The following is a 22,493-nucleotide window of genomic DNA, read 5'->3' on the forward strand; positions in this document are numbered from 1 at the left end:
TTTTGATTTGCAGTTGGAGTGCCTCTGTGCAGAGTCTGCATGTTCTTCCTGCATTTGTATGAGTTTTCTCTGGGTGCTCTGGTTTCCTTCCACATTACAAAGACATAGGTTCATAGGTTGGTACTAGGCTATCGGCCCTAGGGCCTATACAAGCCTAGCCATAACAATTCCCTGGCTATTTCTTTCCACAATGTTTACTTCCCTGGACCCCTGTCTAGCAAGGTGACTGACGTGATCCCCGGAGTGAATTTCCTATCTCCCATCCAATCGTCAAGGTTCCTTTTGAAGAGGGCCAAAGAGACACCCTGCTTGACATGTATGGGCAGTCTATTCCAGAGTCTGGGGAGTCTCTGGGTCAGGAGCCTATCCCTCCAGCGTTTTTTTATCATTGTGATGACAAGGTTTAGATCCCTGGAGTTGTGGTTCTGAGGGATTGGGATTTCTTTAAGTATAGCCTGTCCAACAGCTCTGGGTTTGCCATGGCCTTGTATGTTAAGCAGAGATCGCCTCTGAGTAGATGATATGCGACAGAGTATAGCTGGATTTTTTTAGACGGTCAGCATAGGGTATCTGCTTTAGGCCTGTGATTCTTTTAGTGTGGTATTTCTATGGCCTTTCCAGTTGTTGCAGATGTCTTGAGAGGTACATACTAAACTGGGCGTTGTAAAGTTTCTCCCGGACCTCTGCTGAAAGTTGGCATGTTCCAAGTCAGACTTTCCCAGTAAACAAATTGTTAAATAAATAAAAAATAGAGGGATAGAGGATGAGAGGAAGAAACTGAACTAACCTTTCCAGGAAGTGGAAAGGATGTGTGAGGGGGGTGCCTCACTTTCCTACATATGTAGGTATATTTAGCATAAATCAATGCATTGGGCAAGTGGTGGAAGCAGTGGGTGCAGAATAGCAGACGAGAAGTAGAGAAGAAATGACAGGCAAAAGAAATATGACAAGTAAAAGAAAAGAAGGGGACAACAGGGTAAAAGGGTAAAAGGCTTCACATGGTGGGATACATTAAAGAAAAATAGAGGAACCATAACCAGGTTACCAAATATGAGAGAGCTGTAGGAAAGGGCAAAATTGTCTGGAAAAGCAAAGGGTGGAAAAAGTAATAGCTTGAGTACATGAAGGGATTTGTCACAGGTCTGTTTAGAAATGCAGGATATGGTGACTCAGACAAATGAACGTGATCATATCATGAAAACTGTGGATCATCTGAAAAAACAATAGGGTTTACTAAAGAGGAAATGGTAGACCTGTTTGGCATTGAGGGAGTCATGAAGAAAGCTGGAAGAAGGGGAGAGGATTTGAAAACTGGGTATGGGACTCAAACATTTAAGGTGGTCCTATGGGGTAAATGGAGCAGGGCCATAAATCAGTGATGGAGACTGGTCTATAAAGATTTGAATGAGACCAAACCATACTCACTCCCACTAGAAATGACAAAGCATCCAAATGCCAATCAGTCTTGGACTGGATCCTAGTATCTGACCACACTCAGGCTCCCCTATCAGGCTGTCTCTCAGACAGCCTAAGTGACCATCATCCAACCTATCTAATTAGGTATACACCCTCCCTGTTTTTGTTTTGGTGTTAATCTTAGTGGCCTTGAAACTGCCCGCCCCTCTTGTAAATTTGTGTTTGGATACTCCTTCTGGGCCCATGTCATTTGCTCACTCAACTGAGTGCAGTGAGATCATATTCTGATTTCAGGCACTCCTACTGGGTACAAAGAGAGCATCTGGGAAACAGAAAAAAAAAATTTAAGCTTGTTTCCTGCCTTTCCTGTTAAGTGTTATAGACTATTTGTAGGCTTCTGAGCCCCCAAGCCCTTCTGTATTGGAGGGAAGCCTTCTAGCTTAGTTTTTTTTTTTTTTCTTATAACTAGCCGGTTTTCTAGTTTCAGCACTCAAATCTGTTTCTTTGATCTCAGCACTTGTTCAGAAAAAAAAAAAAAAAAAAATTCATCTGCTTTTACTGTACTTGTGTTTCTACCTACTTTATTTTACTTTTGCATCATCTTAGAAGTACTCAATTGTATTTATTACTGCTTGGTGTAACTCATTCTAAGCCTTTTGGTTTAAACACTTGGTCTTCGGACCAGTTGTTTTGCACTGAGAGGGTTTGTGGTCTGCACTGTAGTGGCAGAACAGGTAGCTTACATCCTTCTAGGTTGGGAACTGCTGATTGAGGGCTCAGTGTCTATTATTCTAAAAGTGTATTAATTCTGGTTTAAGCACTTGGGCTTTCAGGCCAGTTATTTTACATTAAGAGGGTTCGTGGTCTGCAATCTTGTGGGAGGAGAGGCTGGACTCTGCCCTTCTGAGCTGGGAATTTCTGGTTAAAGGCTTATAGTCCATGCATATCTGAACTGCTTCTTACTGAAGTTGGTGCGCCTTGTTTGCTGTGGCATAGACTGGATTCGGGCCTGCTGGATCTAGCTTTGTTTGTGTAACTTGAGCACTAATCCAGGCATTCTCTAAAGTATCCAATTGTATTTATTACTGCTTGGTAGTAACTTGATTAAAGTGTAGCTATCATTCTAAGTCTTTTGGATTAAGCACTTGGGCTTCAGACCAGTTGTTTTACATTAGGAAGGTTTGTGGCATGCACTGTGGTGGCAGGACAGGTAGCTTTCATCCTTCTAAGTTGGGAACTGCTGATTGAGAGCCCAGTGTCTGTTATTCTTAAAGTGTATTAGTTCTGGATTAAGCACTTTGGCTTCAGGCCAGTTATTTTACATTAAGAAGGTTCGTGGTCTGCACTCTTGTGGGAGAAGAGGCTGGACTCTGCCCTTCTGAGCTGGGAATTTCTGGTTAAAGGTTTATAGTGCCTGAATATTTGAACTGTATCTTACGGAAATTGGTATACCTTGTTTGCTGTAGCATAGACAAGATCCAGGCCTGCTGAATCTAGCTTTGTTTATATGCTTGTTGTTTGTTTGCTTGTTATTTCCCTGGAACACTAATTCCACCTAATACACGGCTTCTCAGCGCTTCTGTGGATCACTAGTGATATCTGCATTGCTTACTGTACTTATTTCCTTGTTTCACTTGAAAAAAAGTTACTGTTTGTCGTTTTTGCATTTAAGTTACCTGTAACACATTGCACTTAAGTTACCTGGCACTTGCTTGCTAAAGCAATTATATAAGTCAGCACTAAAAATTAAAAGCACTACACCCTCACTCCCCACTGGCCCTTGTTTTCAATTATTAAGGAATTCCCAATATTATTCTAGCATGTCCAAAGGCCAGTTGTCAATCTCCTCTCCGTTCCAGCTAGTGAATCTGGGAATCTTGAGGCAATGTTACAACTGCCTCATGTATGCAGACAACCCTCTCCTCCTCCCAACAAATTCCAACACATGTGAGAGATGCAACCATATAGCCAAACTGGAGGCTAAGCTCTCTCAACTCAGTACTGGCATAACCAGTCAGGAGGAGAAGGAAACCAAACTCACTACAATTCCAGTCTCACATAGACCTACCACGACAGCAAACCAAACACATAATCACACAAAACATACTCGGAGGCTCTAAATAAAGATCTGCCTAAGCAGCAGAGACCTCCAAAGCAGACACCCAAGCAACCGCTACCCCAAAACAAAACATGTGCAACACATATCTCACAAAGCCAGTGTGCCGAACAGTCACAGCCCTTAAGACTAAACAACACACCTGATACACTTATAATAGGTGACTCTATCGTCAGGCACACTGACGTCCTGCTCACCAGGCTGAACAAGGAGAGGGTCACGGTGAGCAGCCTGTCGGGCGCTAGGATCTGCCACATAACACAAGCACTCAGGTCACTCCAAGGCAAGTACAAATATGACTCAGTCATTGTCCATGCTGGTATGAATGACCTGAGACGTACCTCCCTGGACTACATGAAAAGAGACATAAAGGAGCTCTCTGAGCATGTAGCCCAGGCCGGTATGACCCTGACCTTGAGTAGCATCTTACCCTCACCGAGAATGATGCCACAATATGAAGACAAGATGATCAATTTCAACAATTGGCTTAAGTACTGGTGTCATTCAAAGGGGATCCAATGCCTGTCAGCTTGGGATGATATGCTCGACAAGCCATGATGCTTCGCTAGGGATGGCTTGCACCTGTCACCCCTGGGCTTTCGGATATTGGCAAAGGCTCTTACTACCCCCATAGTGCCTTTTTTAGGCAAGGCTCAAAAGACAAATCCACCTCCATAGGTATCACAAGGGATAAGAAACTAAGAGTAATGCTACTCAATGCCAGAAGTCTAAACCTCAAGATGCACTTTTCGAAACTCTCCTTAGCATGGAGAACATCGATATCTGTGCAGTAACAGAAACCTGGTTCAGGGCTCCCGAGAGCACCCCAGTACTACCAGGTTATACCTCATACCATGCTTTTCGGCCCCAAAACTTGGACTGAACCACAAAAGGAGGGAGAGTATCGATATTCATCAAAGATACCCACACCTCCAGGTTGGTGGCAAAGCACGAAGCATCAGAGACTATCCATGTGCAACTAACAGTGGATAAAACTGCCTTCCAGTATATAGCCTGCTACAGACCACCCTCCCAAACCTAGGAACCCCACTCGGCCTTTCTGAGAACACTGGAAAATATGAAGGTCTCTCCAAACACCATTATATTGGGTGACTTCAACTGCCCAAACATAGACTGGGAGCATTACTCTAGCTCCAACACCCTAGCCCAAAGGTTCCTAGAATTTATAAACTCAAATGCTATGGAACAACTTGTTACCACTCCCAAAAGAGGGGAAAACATACTGGACCTGATCATCACCAACATGGGGACTCTATGCTCCAGACCAGAAGTGTATCCCTCACTGGTAAGATCAGACCATAAACTAATCTCACTGGATATTCACATCCCAACCCCACCCCCTGCCCAGAAAACCACAGTGAAAAACTTCTCTAAAGCAAATTTCACACTCCTCAAAACCGAGGTGGAATCCTTCAAAGCCCCCGGGCCTGTGGAAAATACGGCCCAGACCGCAGAATCCTTTATAAACGCATTCTGTGAACACCTTCAGGAATGCATGGATCATGCGATCCCAAATAAAACTAAGACCCAATCCTCCAAAGGCAGACGTCCTGTCTGGTGGACCCCAGCCATAAACAAAGTATACAATAAAAGGAGGAAGCTACTAAATGATAGAGCAAAATCCCAAAAAGGGAAGGCATCACCGATCAGTATTAGCAAAAAACTACGGGCACTCATAAAATTGTCTAAGGCCAGCTTCGAGAGAAAAATTGCACAGGACACTAAAGATAATCACAAGGCTTTCTTTAGTTATGTTAGGAACCTGGGTGGTAATTCCCAGATATGCTCAGAATTAGTCCAAAATGACAAAAAATACACTGAACCCACAGACATTGCCAACATCCTAGCTGACAGGTTCAGTGCAAACTTCTCCCCTCCCCACCAAAAGGGCAAATATCTATCCCAGCAGAGTGCTGCCCCCCTGACATCTCAGATGCTCAGGTAAGAGCCGCCCTCTCCAAAGCAAAAAACACAGCATCAATGGGACCAGACGGTGTCCCGGGCTGCGTCCTACATGAACTCCAAGAAGAGCTAAACCCAAACATAAAACTACTGTTCAATCTCAGCCTTACCACAGGATATGTGCCCAAAGAGTGGCGTACAGCTACAGTGGTCCCTCTCCATAAAGGTGGTGCCTCAACGGATCCTGGAAACTATCGCCCCATAAGGCTGACTAGCTTGGTCTGCAAAGCTATGGAAAGGATCATCATGGACCTCATAAATAAAGATATTGGGGACCTACAGACACTGGATCCTACCCAGTTCGGCTTTGTTAAGGGCAGATCCTGCCTCTTAAACCTGGTTGATTTCTTTGAAACAGTCACCAAGGCCATTGACGAGGGGAAGGTGGTCCACACAGCCTACCTGGACCTCGCAAAAGCCTTCGATACAATACCCCACTCGGGCATTATAGATAAGCTCACCAGCTTAAATATAAACCCCTATGTCACTAGATGGATTGCAAACTGGCTCAAGGACAGAACCCACATGGTTAGAATTGCTGGAGCCATGTCAGACTCCAAACCAGTTACAAGTGGTGTCCCACAAGGCTCAGTCCTGGGACCTCTCTTGTTCGGTATATATTTCTCGGAGGTACAGGCCAACACGGAAGGACTGGGGCTGACCAAGTTCGCAGATGACTGCAAACTGGGCGCCATAATCGACTCTCCAGCTGACACAAGCATCCTCCAAAAGGGCCTCATAGAAACAGACAACTGGTGCCAGAGCCATGGCCTCAAGCTAAATGCCAAAAAGTGTATAGTCATCCCCTTTGGCAAAAACAAAGTGCCCACAAATTACCACATAGGTGATAATCCATTAAGTACAGAAGAAGTAATTAGGGACCTGGGGACCCAAGTTGATAGCAATCTCTCATTTGACAACCACGTGGCCAAAGTGGTTAGAAAAACATTTTATATAGCCCACCTAATCATGAAGGGATTCACATCTAGATCAGGGGAGGTCATCGTGCCTCTTTACTCATCCCTCATCAGGCCCATAATTGAGTACAATGCCCCTTTTGGGATGTACCTTACTAGACACCTGCAGCAACTGGAAAGACCCCAAAAGTACCTCACCAAGAGGATCAAAGGGCTTAAACAGATGCCATATGCTGCCCAGTTAAAGAAACTCCAGCTCTACTCAGTAGCATACCGCCTGTTCAGTGCCTGATGTATAAAGCCATGTCTAACCTGGAATTAATGGACATGCTGCACCTCAGAAAATCCAAATCCCATCGAGCTACGCGCTCGAGAGACTTGAACCTCAGCACTGAAATAAATAGGACATGCTGGAGGGACAGATTCATAACCCAGAGGCTCCCTTCACTCTGGAATAAAATCCCAGTCCAGGTTAGGCAGAGTCCCTCATTGACTCTCTTCAAGAGGAATCTTGATGAGTGGATGGGAGATCGTAGGTTTACCCCGGGTATCACTTCTGTGTCACTGTTAGACAGAGGCACAGTATACTAACCTCGAAAAAGGGCATACCAAAATAAATTTAAAATGGGTGGCGAAAGCCGAACACATTCTGGCTAGGCTTATAAATGCCCTAGGGCAGATAGCCTAGTATGAACCTATGAATCTGTCAACCAACCCATCTTCAGGGAGGTTCGTAACAGAAAAATGTTTATAGCCACTAACTTCATCCAAGAGTTACAAAATGTCAACTGGGCCACCCTTAAACAACTTGCCCTAGACAAAGCCGTTGACATTTCAACTCAACCTTCCTAAACATTTAAACCATCATGCACCTTCCCAAACCATTAGAATAAAAAATAACTATGCCCCATGGCTCACCAAGGACACCAAAACTAAAATGAAAGAAAGAGACAAAGCTTGGGCACAGTATTAGAGAAATAAAACCTTATGTCTTAGACAAAACTATCTAGAACTCCGAAACAAAAGCATATCAAACCAGACAAAGCCAATTAATACAAAAACATGCAAGAAAAATATGTTCATAACCCCCAGAAATTCTGGGCCATATTAACTGGCATACTCCACCCAGGAAAAACCACCACCCCATCCCCAGTGCTACCTAGCAGTCTTGAAGACATTCCCACACAATTCAACAAATTCTTTACTGAAACTGTCCAGACCCTGGCCAATTTCAAAAACAGTACCAGTAGTCCCACACCAACAAACACCCCCACCCTTCTCAATACTCAACCCAACATCTCCAAATTCAACCTCCACTCCGTGTCCACCAGAATAATTTCTAAGCTCCTCAAAAAACTAAAACCAACCACACTAGCAGCCAATAAGCTTCCGGCAGACTTCCTTCAGATATCAGCTGATGCCATAGCCTATCCAATCTCTAGTCTCATAAATAGATCACTGCTTGAAAGCAAAGTACCCACCTCCTGGAAAACCTCACATATCATTCCACTACACAAAGGGGGGAACTCCTTAGAGCTGACCAGTTATTGTCTAATTGCAATGCTGTCACCTTTGTCCAAAATATCAGAAAGAGTGGTTCACACTCAACTAATGCAACACCTCAATGATAACAGCCTTTTCTGTGCTTCACAACATAGGTTTAGACCATCACACAGCACCACTACAGCCCTTCTATCATTCACAGATATAGTTAACCACCACCAAAACAAGGGTCTGTTTATATCCTCCATATTCTTAGACTTATCAAAAGCCTTTGATATGGTTAACCACAGCATTTTTCTTAATACTCTATCTATCATAAACATAAGCCCCTGCTCTATAGCTTGGTTTAACAGCTACCTATCAGGCCGTCAGCAAACAGTTCTCTGGAAAGAGCAACTGTCCCCCCTATTGCCAGTTACCATAGGAGTCCCTCAAAGGTCTATTCTTGGTCCCTTACTGTTCTCCCTATATACTAACCACATCACTTTATTCTCACCCTGTGTCAGTAGTACAGTATGCAGATGGCACCACCCTTATTAGAGCTGCCTCCACACTGCATGAACTTCAATCTCTAACCCTAAACTACTTTACCCTTACAGAAACATAGTTCACCAATATCAAACTTCTTCTCAATCCCAAAAAAAAAGAAACTTATTATATTTGGCCCAGGAAAACAACCACCCCTAAGTGATAGCTTCTCCATCAAATCGAAAGGCAACATTCAAATCAGCCCTACCACACACACAAACTTCTAGCAGTTGAAATTGACAACAATCTTAAATTTGACATCCATATTGCTCAAACCATCAAGCAAGTTAACAAAAAACTCGGACTCCTTTATAGGAATAAACACTTTGACTAATAACACCAAAGCAACCATTGCAAGGACCCATCTCTTATCCATCCTCTTATATGCCTCTCCCATCTTAAGTAATCTCCATCAAACCGAGCTAAATAAAATGGAATCTTGTTACAACAAAATCGCCAAATTTGCTACCGAAGCCTCTTATAGGTCCCATCACTGTCTGTCACTTAAGCAGGTCAACTGGTTGGAGCTACCTCATATGCTACTACTCAACCAACTATCTACTGCTCACAAACTCTACTACTTTCCCAACCTAAACCCTGCATTACAGCAACTCATACAACCACACATCCCCACTAGAACTCTTAGATCCAGCAACCAAAACCTCATAAAGTCATCAAGCATAGAAATGATGCTGGTAAATCCCTTTTTGCCAGCACCATTGCCAAAAAATGGAGCACCCTACCAAACCATACAACCTCTACCACCTCCACTACTCAGTTTAAAAAACTCTTGAAAAACCATTTTCAGAAAATTTCACCAGGCTAACCCTTAAAAAGATAATACCTCTGTACCCCAGCTACTCACAGACAGTCTGTCTTCTGAATGCTAAAAACTGCCTCGTTGATACTGTAAAGCTCAATGTTTGATTATTGTATGAATTGTTAATTTAATTTATTCCACACTGTATGTTTCATCTCCTTTTGTGTATGCAATGAAAGCTCTCATGAAATGAAATGAATGTTCCATGTAATTATCTTGTATTCTGTGTGGTTTTGGAGCTTATCTCCCGGGCCTTCGCTGAAAATGGACCTGTGTCCAGTCGGACCTTCCCGGTTATCAAATGTAAAATAAAAAATAAATTAATAAAAAAATTCAGTTCAAAGGGACCTGCCAAAAGAAGATGAAGCAGAGAGGAGGAACAGAAGAGGATAGCTGGAAAAGATTTAAGAGATTATACGTGTTCTAAAAAGATGAAGAAGAATGCAACAGTGAACTAAAAATCGGAAAAATTTGTATGGAGAGAACAGTATAGAAAGAGAGTGAAAAACTGCAAGCGACATGAGGCAGGAAGGAACTGGAAAGTACAACAAAATATGCCAAACAAGAACTGCTCAACCACTTTGACAGTTGGAACAAGAGTGATGTGGGCAATGAAGATTCTAGAATGAAGTCCAACGATGGGCGGAAAATAGAGGGGGCTCTTTTTCTACTATGATATTAATATGGGAGTGTGCTCATCAAATAGAGCAAATAGGTAGAGGGGCACATCTGACTGATGAGGATTGGGTGCACCATTTAGGAATGCATGGGTGTCCATATGTGCACACATTAATTTGGAAAAAGTATAATGTATAAAAATATGCTTATGTTATCCTACCATCTGTGTTCACTGCAGAATGTGTTAAAGCTGTCTTTTTGCTCTGTTCTTTGATTTCAGCTTTGAAAAGACCTTTTGTTTTCATTGTCTTATCTACCCTTTTTTGTTATTGTTATATTCCAAAGACGTGTGTCTGGAGTGTTTCCTCCCGGGCCTCTGCTGAAAATGGGCTCTATCCCAGTCAGACTTTCTCCGTAAACAAATGTTAAATAAATAAAAAAATGTATATAGTATTCAATGTGTTCTTGGGTTTTTTATTTGTGGTTTGAACTGAATTCTAAACCTTAATCCAATCTAACTGCTTGCATATTTATTTAGTCAGTTATTATTTTACTGAATGTAATATAGCTGTCATACTGCATATTGTATCGGGTGGAATGCTTTTAGCAGAGACCTAAGATCAGTAGCAGAGAGCTGCTAAAACCCCATTCTTGACTCCAAGAGAACTCATAATCAAACTCATGGATCTTGTGGATGGATCATGGCATATTTTTTTCAGACAGCATGGCATACCTTTTGTTTCTCTAGTACAGTTAATTACTTTCTTTCTAAGCATGAATTTTAAGATAACATTTTTGGCAATGTGATTTTGGTATTTTTAAATACATATTAGTAGTTGTGACCGTGCTTCATTTTTCTATTTTTTTTTTTACATTTTTTTATTTAATTTGGGTAGTGTAGTCTTTTAAATAAACTTAATTTTGTTTGCACTACAGCTGCTGGAAGATAGACTATTGAAATGGCTTCCTGTCGATAAAAAGTTCTAGTTATTTGACTTTTCTTCCTTTAGCAGTATAAGAAGCTTTGGTTATTCACAAGTTGCATTAGGTGCCTGTCAGTTGCATGTTGCATCCACAAAGGAGCATTTAATTTAAACATGTTGATGTGCAACTTAATGTGCACAGACCATGTTTTTTTATACCTTTTCACTGCTGAGGGTTTTATTATATTGGCAGGAAGGAAATACTCTCTGTGTCCTAGCTAAGGTACTGGGAAATATATCCCAGCCAAGCACTGTGTGATACCTTAAACTTCTTGTAATGGAGGCCTACGGGATATATGCAGATGATCCCTCAGGGACATCTTGTCACTGATGACCTTTTTACTTTTTATGTCTTTGCATTACAGGAGTGGTACGGGTAGCCGCGGTGGTACGGCAGTAGCATTGTTACCTCACAGCAAGAGGTTCTCCCGTTTGATTCTCGGCGTGGCTTGGGAGTGCCTTCTGTGTGGAGTCTGCATGTCCTTTCCGTGGTTGGGTAGCATTTGAAAGACATGCGTGTGTAAATGGGCGTGCCTTCGTTGAAGGTTGGGCATCGAGCTGGCACATCAACGTTTCGTAAAAATCTACTGCCAATCATTAGCGGACTGGAGTTCCGCTGTGGCGACCCCTTACCGGGAAAAAGCCAAAAAGACAAACAATTACAGACGGTTTAAGGTACCACAGTGAAAACTCTGACTTGGCTGGGTTTTTCTTACAGTTTTTAGTGAATTGTTTGTTTGTTTGGACTTTTAATGCTTTTGTTTGGAAAATATATCCCAGGATGTATTGAATGGTGGCTATTGTTGGATTTTCAACCCTTTACTTGTTTAAAATGAACCCAGTTTGTCTTTCCTCTATTATAATGTGATCTGATTAGGTATCTGGAAAGAAGATAATAGTTTAAAATGGATCGGTCTGAGTGATGACTGCTCTTATTACTTATTATTAATTGCACAATTTGTCTCTTAAGAGTACCTTATAAAACATTATATCACACAATTAGAATGCTTCATATGTTAATTTTGAAGGTGGATACGGTTTGATTTTGTTGCATATGTATCCTTGGGGAGTGCTGAATGAGAAACTGGCACATAACCCACTGACAGGACACTGGGCAAGGTAAGGTCATTGACCACCATCCCAAATTATCCGTGGGATGATTCAGTAAAGAAACGTAATCTCCTTCAGTACTTGTACATTCTAAATCCATAGTCACACAGCCATGGGAACAGAGAAACACTCTCTCAGGTGTGGAAAACGTATTTCCACTACTATAGTCTCACAATGCAGCAGGTAAATGCAAAATTACTTGTGGATAGTTCCATTTTAGGAGCTGGACCAGGGAATGTACATGAGTGATATTTATCAAATGCTAGATCGCCCCTCTTGGTTTGGGGAGAGGTGGATTGTACCCATGGCATTATAGACTGATTATTTTAACCTAGTTTTAAATTAATGCTAATGGAATATTTCTAACTTTAAACTGGATTAAGTAGATTATCGTAGAATGAATGAGCATATAACAAATAATTCATACTATTAAAATGCATACAGGTTAGAGGAATATCTGGAATTCTCATGGAGCTTTATTGCCTACAGACTACTAAAGCCTGTCAGTATCTCAGAGCTAATGCACTGTTTTGATAACATTTGTTAATCAAATTACAGCACAGGATAAGAACAATTCTTATACAATAAAGGAGTGACTTTTTTTTTAAACAGTGGCCTATCTTCAAGCTTGTCTGCTATGTATTATAAAAAGATCCATGTAATCCTCCTGTAGTAGAAAAAAAGGTGGGAAACTTCTAGATGATAATAATATAAATGGGAAACTGTCAGCGTCTCCTAGAAATGTCACTCGGAGCTTGCATCTCGCTGTTTTGGTCGCATGCTTGAGTGCTGTATATTTATATTCATAGTGATGTTTCAAAGACACAGTGGATTTACTACTTCATAGCTGGTCCGTCTGTTCCACTGCGCTGATGTGGTCAAAAGAACTGCTGCTGTTAAAGCCCTGATTCTTGGTAATGCCATGTACACCAACCCTGAAATGGTAAATGGACTTCCAGTCATATAGTTAAAACTAACTTAATGTTTCATTACCTTTGTTTATCTGTTAATGAAACACCTGATTTTGGTGCTGCTCTGAATTCATCATTTTTCTCAACAAATGTAAATAGGTTAAACTTAAACAAAACACTTGCTGCAAATATGTTTTTGGCTAACCTTGAGAGTAACAGTTTTCTAATGAAACTGGTTACAAAATGTTTCATTTTAGATAGCGATCTCAGATGTAAATCACTATGTCATTTCTCATAACACTTTTCATGCAGTAGTATTTCTTCTTGAAGGTGGGTGAATCACAACTCAGCATGCTCAGCCATGAATGGCACATTAATAAATTATAATGTTTATCGCATGGGTGTTTAGTTGAAACTTGCGTCATGAGTATTGCATTATTAAAATTTAATACCACTGATGTCAGACACCCAATGGGGTAAGTCCTACTTCTTCAAGCATAGTGCAGATTAATTTACCAACTCATTGCACAGTAGCTGAAACACAGGCTTTATCTGTAAACCTGTCAGCCTGCGTGTTTTGTTCAGCTAGAAGTGTTCTAAAGATATAGATGTAGCCCTCCAGCTATTACTTGTGTGATCACCATTAAAACCAAATGTAGCTTTTTGTATTCACTGTCTGAATGATGTCTAAAACTGCATATCTGTCACAGATGTTAGATGCACTGCACTTCAGGAAACTACATTTGCCTTCCATAGCTGTGAACGTATGGTAAATATAAATTACCATGCATCTTGACCACCAGATGCTATTTTTAATGTGGAGTAATGTACATATCAGAAAATCCTGCCGATTAAGCAAGACCACCTTCATATCCCTTACAGGTGTAGCATTCTGCATATCTGGCAGTCAAAGTCACTGCTCATACTTAAAAAATCTGATCTGTAGATCTTTTGCAATCAGAGGACAGTGATCATCACCCTGGTAAAGTGAGCAGTGTCACCGTGTCTGGCAGAATACGGCCCTTTTCCTTATTCATTCATGATTTCTTAAGGAATGAAATATGAAACTGTTGATAAATATGCACAGCAGTTATAGATGTGCAGTTTTGAGCATTAAGTGATGCATTTTACACAAACACATTTTTCATTACTGTCTTGCTGAATGGTAAATTATCCATGATTTGGCACTTTGAATGTTGATTATTTGTAGGGGGGTTTCAAATACATGTAAAGCTGTGCTGTAGAATGCATGATTTGTACTGAACCATTCCTAATGTGACTATCTGAAGTGGACATTTCTCGAATCTGTGTTCTGGTTGCAGCCTTGTTCAATACTCTCCTTATCCCTGAACGTGATAAGCTCCTGCAGTGAGAGTCTGAGCTCTTGATTTTCCTGCAGAGTGTAGCAATGGCCTCACTGAATATAAACTGTCCAGATGCATGCAAAAAATGTAAAGCCAGCCCAACCATCCCCCAGCACAAGCTAACAGGTGAACAGTAAACATGTATTGAAGCAATGCATTTATTGCTATTTATTTTGACCTTTTCCATTAAAGGCTGCAGTCCAAACCACATAAAGATTTTGTATACATGCTGTACCTGGGGTGCTGTCCACCACTCTGCTAATAAAGTCTGCAGTCCAAGCCACATTAGGACTGTGCATGCATGATGTACCTGTTGTACCTATGACGCTGTCCACCATTCTGAAAACGTCATTTCCGTACCATTGCCATACCACTGCTGTAGTGGTGCATGGAGCTCGCTCATTACGTTCCGATATTCAGAAAAAGACAAACCAGTTAAGTGCCAAGTGACCCATACTTAATTGTTAAGCACCCCCTGCTTATTTTAAGGTTGGGTCTACCTCTTGGCTGTAAAATGTGCCTGTACTGACTAACAAATGACAGCAGCAGAACAAAATGTTTGTTTCTGCCTGCTCTCTGTACCCTTAACATATTCCATCAGAAAAACTTAGAAAGTCGCTAGAGTAATAGGATGTGTTTGCATGCATAATATGAAGGGTACAAACTTTGAAACTCAAATGTAAGTCATTGTTTAGTGGCTTCAGACATTGGTGGTTTGTCTGAAAAGCACAGATTGTATGAGGAACAGACCAAAAATATGAAACAATAACCTGGACATTCTGCGAAAATCTAGACAGTAATGAGGCATTAAAGGTAAGTGTAAACATGACTTACAGCATTACACAGCATTTCTGACAGCATCCACTAAGTGTTTTCCAGCTTTGGGAAAGCTAACAAAACACTTAGCAATTTTTTTCTCTGTAACTAATAGCACATGGAGCAGATAAAGCTCCATTCACTACAAAGATTTATGATCATCCCACTGATTGTAACCTTGTACTATACCCGCTAAACACGGAATGCCAAGATTCGCTCTCTCGAGGTGAATTTCTTGGCATCCATTCTCAAACACATAATACGGAGGTTATGCTCAGTGAGTCGATCTTAATCTTCTATGTTTTTGTATATAATGACTTTCAAGTAGTTTGGAGCATGTCACCTCACATGTTGATCACATACATTCTTTTATAAAGCACAGTATTTCTTAATTTATGAAAATAAAAACGCCCAACAAACACAGGGTACCTTCGCAGATGAAAATAGTCAGTCCAAAACGCATAAAAAACACTGCTAAGGTATGGCTCCAGAACTCACGAATGTCAATGCATAAGTCCAAAGGCATAAAAATACTGGTGAAATAAGGCTCCAGATCTCACAAACTTCAATCCAGCAATAGAAACTTTCAAGCAGTACTGTCTTTATTGCAACACAAGCGCTTTCGCAATCAGCTTCATCAGGTGTAGACGCATACAATACAAACACACACCTTTATATCTTACTTCTAAATCACATGACCTTCATCAATTAACATTTAAAAAGATATTATTTATTACTAAATGTTTATAGAAGACTTTCATTCCTAAACTAAGTATATCATAACAATATAATACTTTCACAATGTAAAAAAATATTAAAACAAATAAGTAATAAAAAATAATAAAATAACAAAAACAAAGAGCCTATCTACGTAAAGCTCTTTTTCCAAGTACAGGTTTCGTGGGCACACAGTCATTAAGCCCATGTCTATAATTTGCTCTAAGCATCACTATCCATTTTGCTTCCATCTCTTCTGTTAGCATAGCTTTCAGTTTATGGTTGTTTGTAGGACTTATGTGAACATGAGGAGAGGGGACGTCAAGGCAAGTACCCAACCTTAGACCTTAAGCTGCACCATGTGGTCACTAATTGCTTGTATGTGCCCACCCTTAGACCTTAAACTGCACCATGCCCTTAGACCTTATTTCCTTTTTCAAGGAGAGGTAGGCCAGTCATAGCAAGCGTGAATACCCATCCAGTTCTCGAATTCCTTTTTCCAGGAAGATAGTGTGTCATTTGCTTGATCTGGAAAGGAAGTTTGTTCCAGAGAGGGGTAGTGGCTGTGCAACAAACCTGTCTATCCATGGAGACAAGACCTCTAGGGTCTCCATTTTGAAGCTCTCCTTTGTATTTTTTGTTCAACAACCTTCCATCCCATCTCTATCATTTCTGAAAAGCCTATAGGTGTTCACCTCCATGTTTTACTATTTCTTTTCACTAGTCCATGTTTCTATGATACCAGCAACGTTCACCACCTCCTTCACTCTGTTCTCCCTCAATACTGAATAACCTCTTCCTATACAGCTACACTTCCTCCCCAGCATACCCCTTTTTACTGTTTCACATTTGTTTGATACTAATTCTGGATTATTGCCAGGACCTGCCCGATCTTAAGACTTAAGCCCCTCACTGCTTTCTAATACTACCCAGCCATGCCCAGAGTAACTGCATTTGTTCTGCTAGCATTTTTGTGTCCTTTTACTGCCAGATTAACTCTGCTAGCTCTTCTCTGCTAGTCCTTCTCCTGCACCGCATCTCTGACTCCCTTTTCTATTGCATCTTATGTTACAGGTATAGTCATTGAGTTGTTTAAGCACCTCTGTCCCTCTAGGCCTAAGACTGAGCCTACCGGTAGTTTACATCGTGTCTGTCAGGAGTTATTCTATCAGTCCTGTGCCCCTTTCACCTTGCAGTTTGTTGTAGGCAGTTTTTATACTGTATAATCCTTTGGCTTTGTCAGTGTGTGGCTTCTTGCATGAGTATAAACTTCACTACTGATTTATCTGGACAGGGGAAAAACACATTGTAGACATAATTGTAACAGGAACAAGTATGGGTATGTGGTGTTTTATTGTGTGATTGTGGGTGTAGGAGGGTGATTTGGGATTTGGTTCCTGAGTACCTGAGCTTACAAAATGTGGCTGCTATAGTTAACTAAAGTAGAATGTGCTGATTTGCACTTTGCACTAGTAAACCGCAACTTATAGACATGTAAGTACTTATAGACATGTAAGTTAGCCAATAACGAGGTCTTTACACATTGCAGCTAATGTATCTATGAATCCCAAAGTACCAGCCTGCATTAATAGGACCTGTCTATCATGAACCTTAATGTGATGAGGTAGCATGATCCCCATACTGGTTACTGTGGCACAGAAGTAACATTCCCTGGTGGCTAATACCCACACTGGTTTGAGTGCCATTATGGTACAGGAGTAATATTTCTTGAAGGCTCCTGGTCCCCCCTCCCCACAATACTGTACGCTATGCTCATTAGTCTAGGGGTGTGAAGCTATGATAGCCACCCAACCCCCCCCCCCACACACACACACACACACACACACACACTCTCACACATGGTCTCTACTCACCATTGCAGTATCTCCCTTGCAGAAACACACACACACAAAACTCGTGGGCATGCAGGCCCTCCCACATCTCCTTGACCCTATCTTACTACTGAAATCCCCAGTACTTACCCCTTTCTTGGTGACTCTTACTACTGAAATCATCAGTACTTACATCCTTCTAGGTGACTGATTGCAGCCTTTTGGCTGAGTTCACTATCATGCCATGATAGGGGTGCCCATGCTGATGTACACGTCTCAGTGATTTCATGGGAGGCAGTTCCAGGGGAGAGAGCACAATGCTAATTAGCATATGCCACTCCCCTGGACTGCCTCATTTGCATTTAGCATGGCTTCAAGAACAGCCCGGCATGGTGCTGCTTGTCTTTGTGCTGCAGCACAGTGTGAGGGTTGTTACTGAATTAAAGAAGGGTATTGCAGAGTGTGTAAGGGGTGTGCACATTGTGGTAACCTTCATGCATTTCCATTTAGTATTAATCACTTAGAATGAGATCTCTCATTACTAAAGGTTGCCCTTGTTTTAAAGTGAATATTTTGTTAAGTATGGTTTGAACCTTTTTTACCCAATGCCCAGCAGTACTTACCATCATCAAGCTTTGGATCTAAATACAGCAAGACAACCCTCTGCTTCTAAATCAACCAAGTACAATTTGCAGGAGATGCATCTACACTAAGAATCTGGAATCCTTGCTCTCTTATGCATAGAACAGTGACAGTGAGCATGTTGTCAGCTTACATACTACACCACTTACGCAAACCATGCACTCACTCAACACACAAACCATCTTACGCGGAGGTACTCACCAGAAATCTACCTAAACACCAGAGATCTTCCAAACACAAACATGCTACACCTAATACAGCACACACAGCACTCAATAGACACAAAAACACAAGCAGCAGTGTCTCCCCAAATAAGCCCCTAAGGCAAAGCACATCTAATCCAAATTTTTTAGTCATAGTTGACTCCATTGTGAGACACAGAGATGTCATACTGACCAGTCTGGACAAGGAGAAGGTTATGATCAGCTGTCATTCGGGTGCCAGCATCCATCAGATCATACATGCACCCAAGTCTCTCAACAACAACCACCGTTATGACTCCATCATAGTTCATGATGGTGGGAATGACTTGAGACGTACCTTACTGGACTATATAAAGACAGACATGATTGAGCTCTATGAATATGTGTCCCAGGCAGGTATGTTCCTAGTTTTTTGCAGCATTCTACCCTCACCTCCTAGGAAGATACCACAATATAAACAAAAAATGATTGACTTCAACAATTGGCTTAGTTTCTGTTGTCATTCTAAGGGGATCCAGTTCCTGTTAGCCTGGGATGACATGATTGACAGACCATGCTGCTTTGGAAGAGATGGACTTCACCTGTCACCTCTAGGCTTTCTGTTACAGGCAAACACATCCCCAATAGTGCCTTTTTTAGGCAAGGTCTCAAGAACAAATTTCTGACATGAGAATATCACTCACAAATAAATTAAAGGTTATGGTGCTAAATGCTAGGAATTTAAATCAGAAGCTGCACTCTCTGAAAGCACTCCTCTTCCTGGGGGACGTTGACTTCTGTGCAGTCACAGAAACTGGGTTTAGGGCTACAGAGAGTATTCCAGCCTTGCAAAGCTGCAGTGCCTTCCACACTTTCAGTCTACAAAATGAATATGTGAAAACCAAAGGAGAAGGAGTGTCTATCTTCATCAAAAGATAAATACACCTCTAGACTGGTTAGACTGGAAAACTCCATGGAGTTACTTCAAGTTGAACTAACTGTGGGGAAGCCCCCCCCCCCCCACTTTCAAATCATCATTAGCTTTTGGCCACCTTCAATGAACCAAGATACTCATGCTGCTTATTTGGATCTACTTGAGTCAATCAAATTACAACCAAATATTCTAGTCATGGGTGATTTTAGCTATACCTTCATTGACTGGGAAACCTATATGAGTACCAACATGCTAGCACAACGATTCCTGGAAATTGTTAACACTAATGCCCTGGAATAAATAGTATGCAACCCCAGAAGTGGCTCAAATATTTTCGACCTGGTCCATACCAACATGGGCGACCATTGCACCACCACAAGTATAGGACCCTCACTGGTTAAATCTGATTTCAAATTAGTCACATTTGAAGTAGCTATACCACTTGAACTACACTTAGGTGAAATTAAGCTAAAAAAACTTCACCAAAGCTAATTATACCCTCCTAAGGGATGGCAGAAATAATTTCCAAGCTCCTGTTCCTACAGATGACATTGACAACTGTACTAAGGTATACACAAATGCCCAGTACAAACACTTCTACAAATGTATTGACACATCTATACCTGATAGGATCAAAACAAGATCCTCAAGAAAAATCAGTCTTCCCTGGTGGACATCTAACATTAATAAGTTATACAATAAGAGGAAGAAGTTGCTGTGTAAGAATATAAAAAGAGATGTCCTAGCACTGGAAACGCCCTCCTCTGCTTGAACAGATAAATAAGGCAACTTGCAAAATCCTCTAAGGGCAACTTCGGAAAAAAAATTAGCAACCATATCTAAGGATAACCATAAGGCTTTCTTCAGCTATATCCTAACCTAAAAAGTAGGACCCAGACATGTGCTGAGCTAGCTGTGGGTGGCATCACACACACTGATCCTTTGAAAATAATTAACCTATAACTGACAGGTTTGTCAAAAATTTCACCCCCCCAGTCCTTCCAAACATTCCACAAAGCATTCCCACTACATCTCCCTCACCTTGCATCTCCAAAATGAAAGTCATTAATGCTCACTACAAGGCTAAAAGCACAGCTTCTATAGGACTGGATGCAATCCCAGCTTGCAGTTTAAATGCTCTAAAATATGTTAGAAACTGCATTAGGTACTCTCTTCAACCACAGACTGAGTACTGGTTTTGTCCCTGCTGAATGGAAAACAACAACCATCATCCCCCTTCATAAAAAGGGTACAGTAACAGACATAAGCTTAACCAGCCTCATCTGTAAGGCTATGGAATGAATCATCATGGACCTTATATAAATAAGGATATAGGTGATCTCCAAACCCTTGATCCAACACAGTTTGGTTTTGTCAAAGGCAGGTCATGCCTGTTAAACCTGGTGGACTTCTTCGAAAATGTCACCAGAGCCATAGACAAAGGGAATTCTGTGCATATAGCCTACCTTGACTTAGCCAACACCTTCAACACAATCCCACATTCAGGCATCATTGATAAACTATTCCAGTTTAAATATCAGCCATTATGTCATCAGGTAGGTTGCTAACTGGTTCACTGACTGATCACACTCAAAGTTGAGGACTTTACCTCAACCAGCAGACCAGTCACCAGTAGGGTTCCACAGGGGGTCAGTGCTCTGCCCCTATTGTTTGGAATATACTTCTCAGATGTTCAGGCCAAAACACAGGGGCTGTAGCTGACTAAGTTTGCTGATGACTGCAAATTCAGTGCAATCACTGAATCTCCAAACAATGTCAGTATACTTCAAGAGGGACTTACACAAACCAATGATTGGTGCCAAAGCCATGGACTCAAACTCAGTGCAAAGAAATACACTATATCCCCTTCAGTAACCCTGCAGGCTATCATATAAGTAAGAATACACTTAGTAACAACTCAGTAGTGAGAGACTTGGGAAAGCAAGATGATTGTAGCTTAAACTTTGACCACCATGTGTCTACTGTGGTAACGAAGGCATTCTACATCGTACACCTCATTAGCAAAAGCAATGACTGAAGAGTGAAAGAAGTCATAACACCCCTGTACTCGACCCTCATCAGGCCAATAAGTTACTAGTTAGTACTATTTGTCCTTCCTAAGTGCCTTATATTTGTTTTTTGTTGGTGCAACTTTTTCTGCATTTTTTCTTCTTATTTTTTGGATGTATTCTTTACTAGAAAGGCTCACACAGACTCTGCTACACTTTGTTCTGAGGGAAAGGTTAGTTTGCTTTTTATTTGTTGTATTTTTGTATTACTTTATTGCCTTTTTCTATTTTGAATACTGTGATTTGTTTTCTTTACCTTGTGTTTTACTTGTATTCTGCTTTTAACTGCATATTAAAACTTGAAAAGAGACCACAGCTCTGTCTCATGAGTCAGGCAGTAATCAGAACAGATCAGTTAAGGACTCGCACATAAGATAGAGCAGGTCAGTTAAGGTTAATCATATGTGAACTGAGGGGGTGGAGCTAGGAACTAAACTTTCTATTTGAAGGGTACAATAAAACATTTCAGAGCTTTACTAGAAAGGCTCACCCAGACTGTGCTATACTTTGCTGTGAGGGAAAGGTTAGTTTGCTTTTTATTTGTTGTAGTTTGTATTACTTTATTGCCTTTTTCTATTTTGAATACTGTGATTTGTTTTCTTTACCTTGTGTTTTACTTGTATTCTGCTTTTAAATGCATATTAAAACTTAAAAAGAGACCACAGCTGAGTCTCTTGTGAGTCAGGCAGAAATAATTTTCCCACCCAGTTACTGTTGTGTTCTTAAACACCACTGTCTTTCTAGTTGCCTGCCCCTTATGCTAATTTGACCATATATCTCATTTCCTCTCTGCTTTTACTGGCTTGTGTGAGTAAGCTGAAAATGGTCATTTTGTGAAATCACTCCCCTTCAACTATGTAAATATATTGGCCATCCTACCGTATTCCATAGTACCAGAATACAAAAGTGACCATCCCCTTTCAATCTATCTTGCTGTATTAAAAATAGTGGCTCTCCACTAAAACTTAAGTTTTTACACACGTAAAACTTAAGTTGCCTGCTTTCACATCTAACTCCTCTAGTGCACACTGC

At 41.1% G+C, this 22,493-nt stretch overlaps 1 protein-coding gene across 2 annotated transcripts in view; it reads left to right on the forward strand.

The window, feature by feature from the left end:
* CARD11 (caspase recruitment domain family member 11) overlaps window positions 1–22,493 on the forward strand; it is a 2,459,919-nt gene that overhangs the window by 1,155,829 nt on the left and 1,281,597 nt on the right. The gene's annotated exons all lie outside the window — the stretch shown is intronic.

This window comes from Protopterus annectens, chromosome 12.part0 (assembly GCF_019279795.1).
Source record: "Protopterus annectens isolate FY-2018-M chromosome 12.part0, PAN1.0, whole genome shotgun sequence".
NCBI classification, from domain to species: Eukaryota; Metazoa; Chordata; order Ceratodontiformes; family Protopteridae; genus Protopterus; species Protopterus annectens.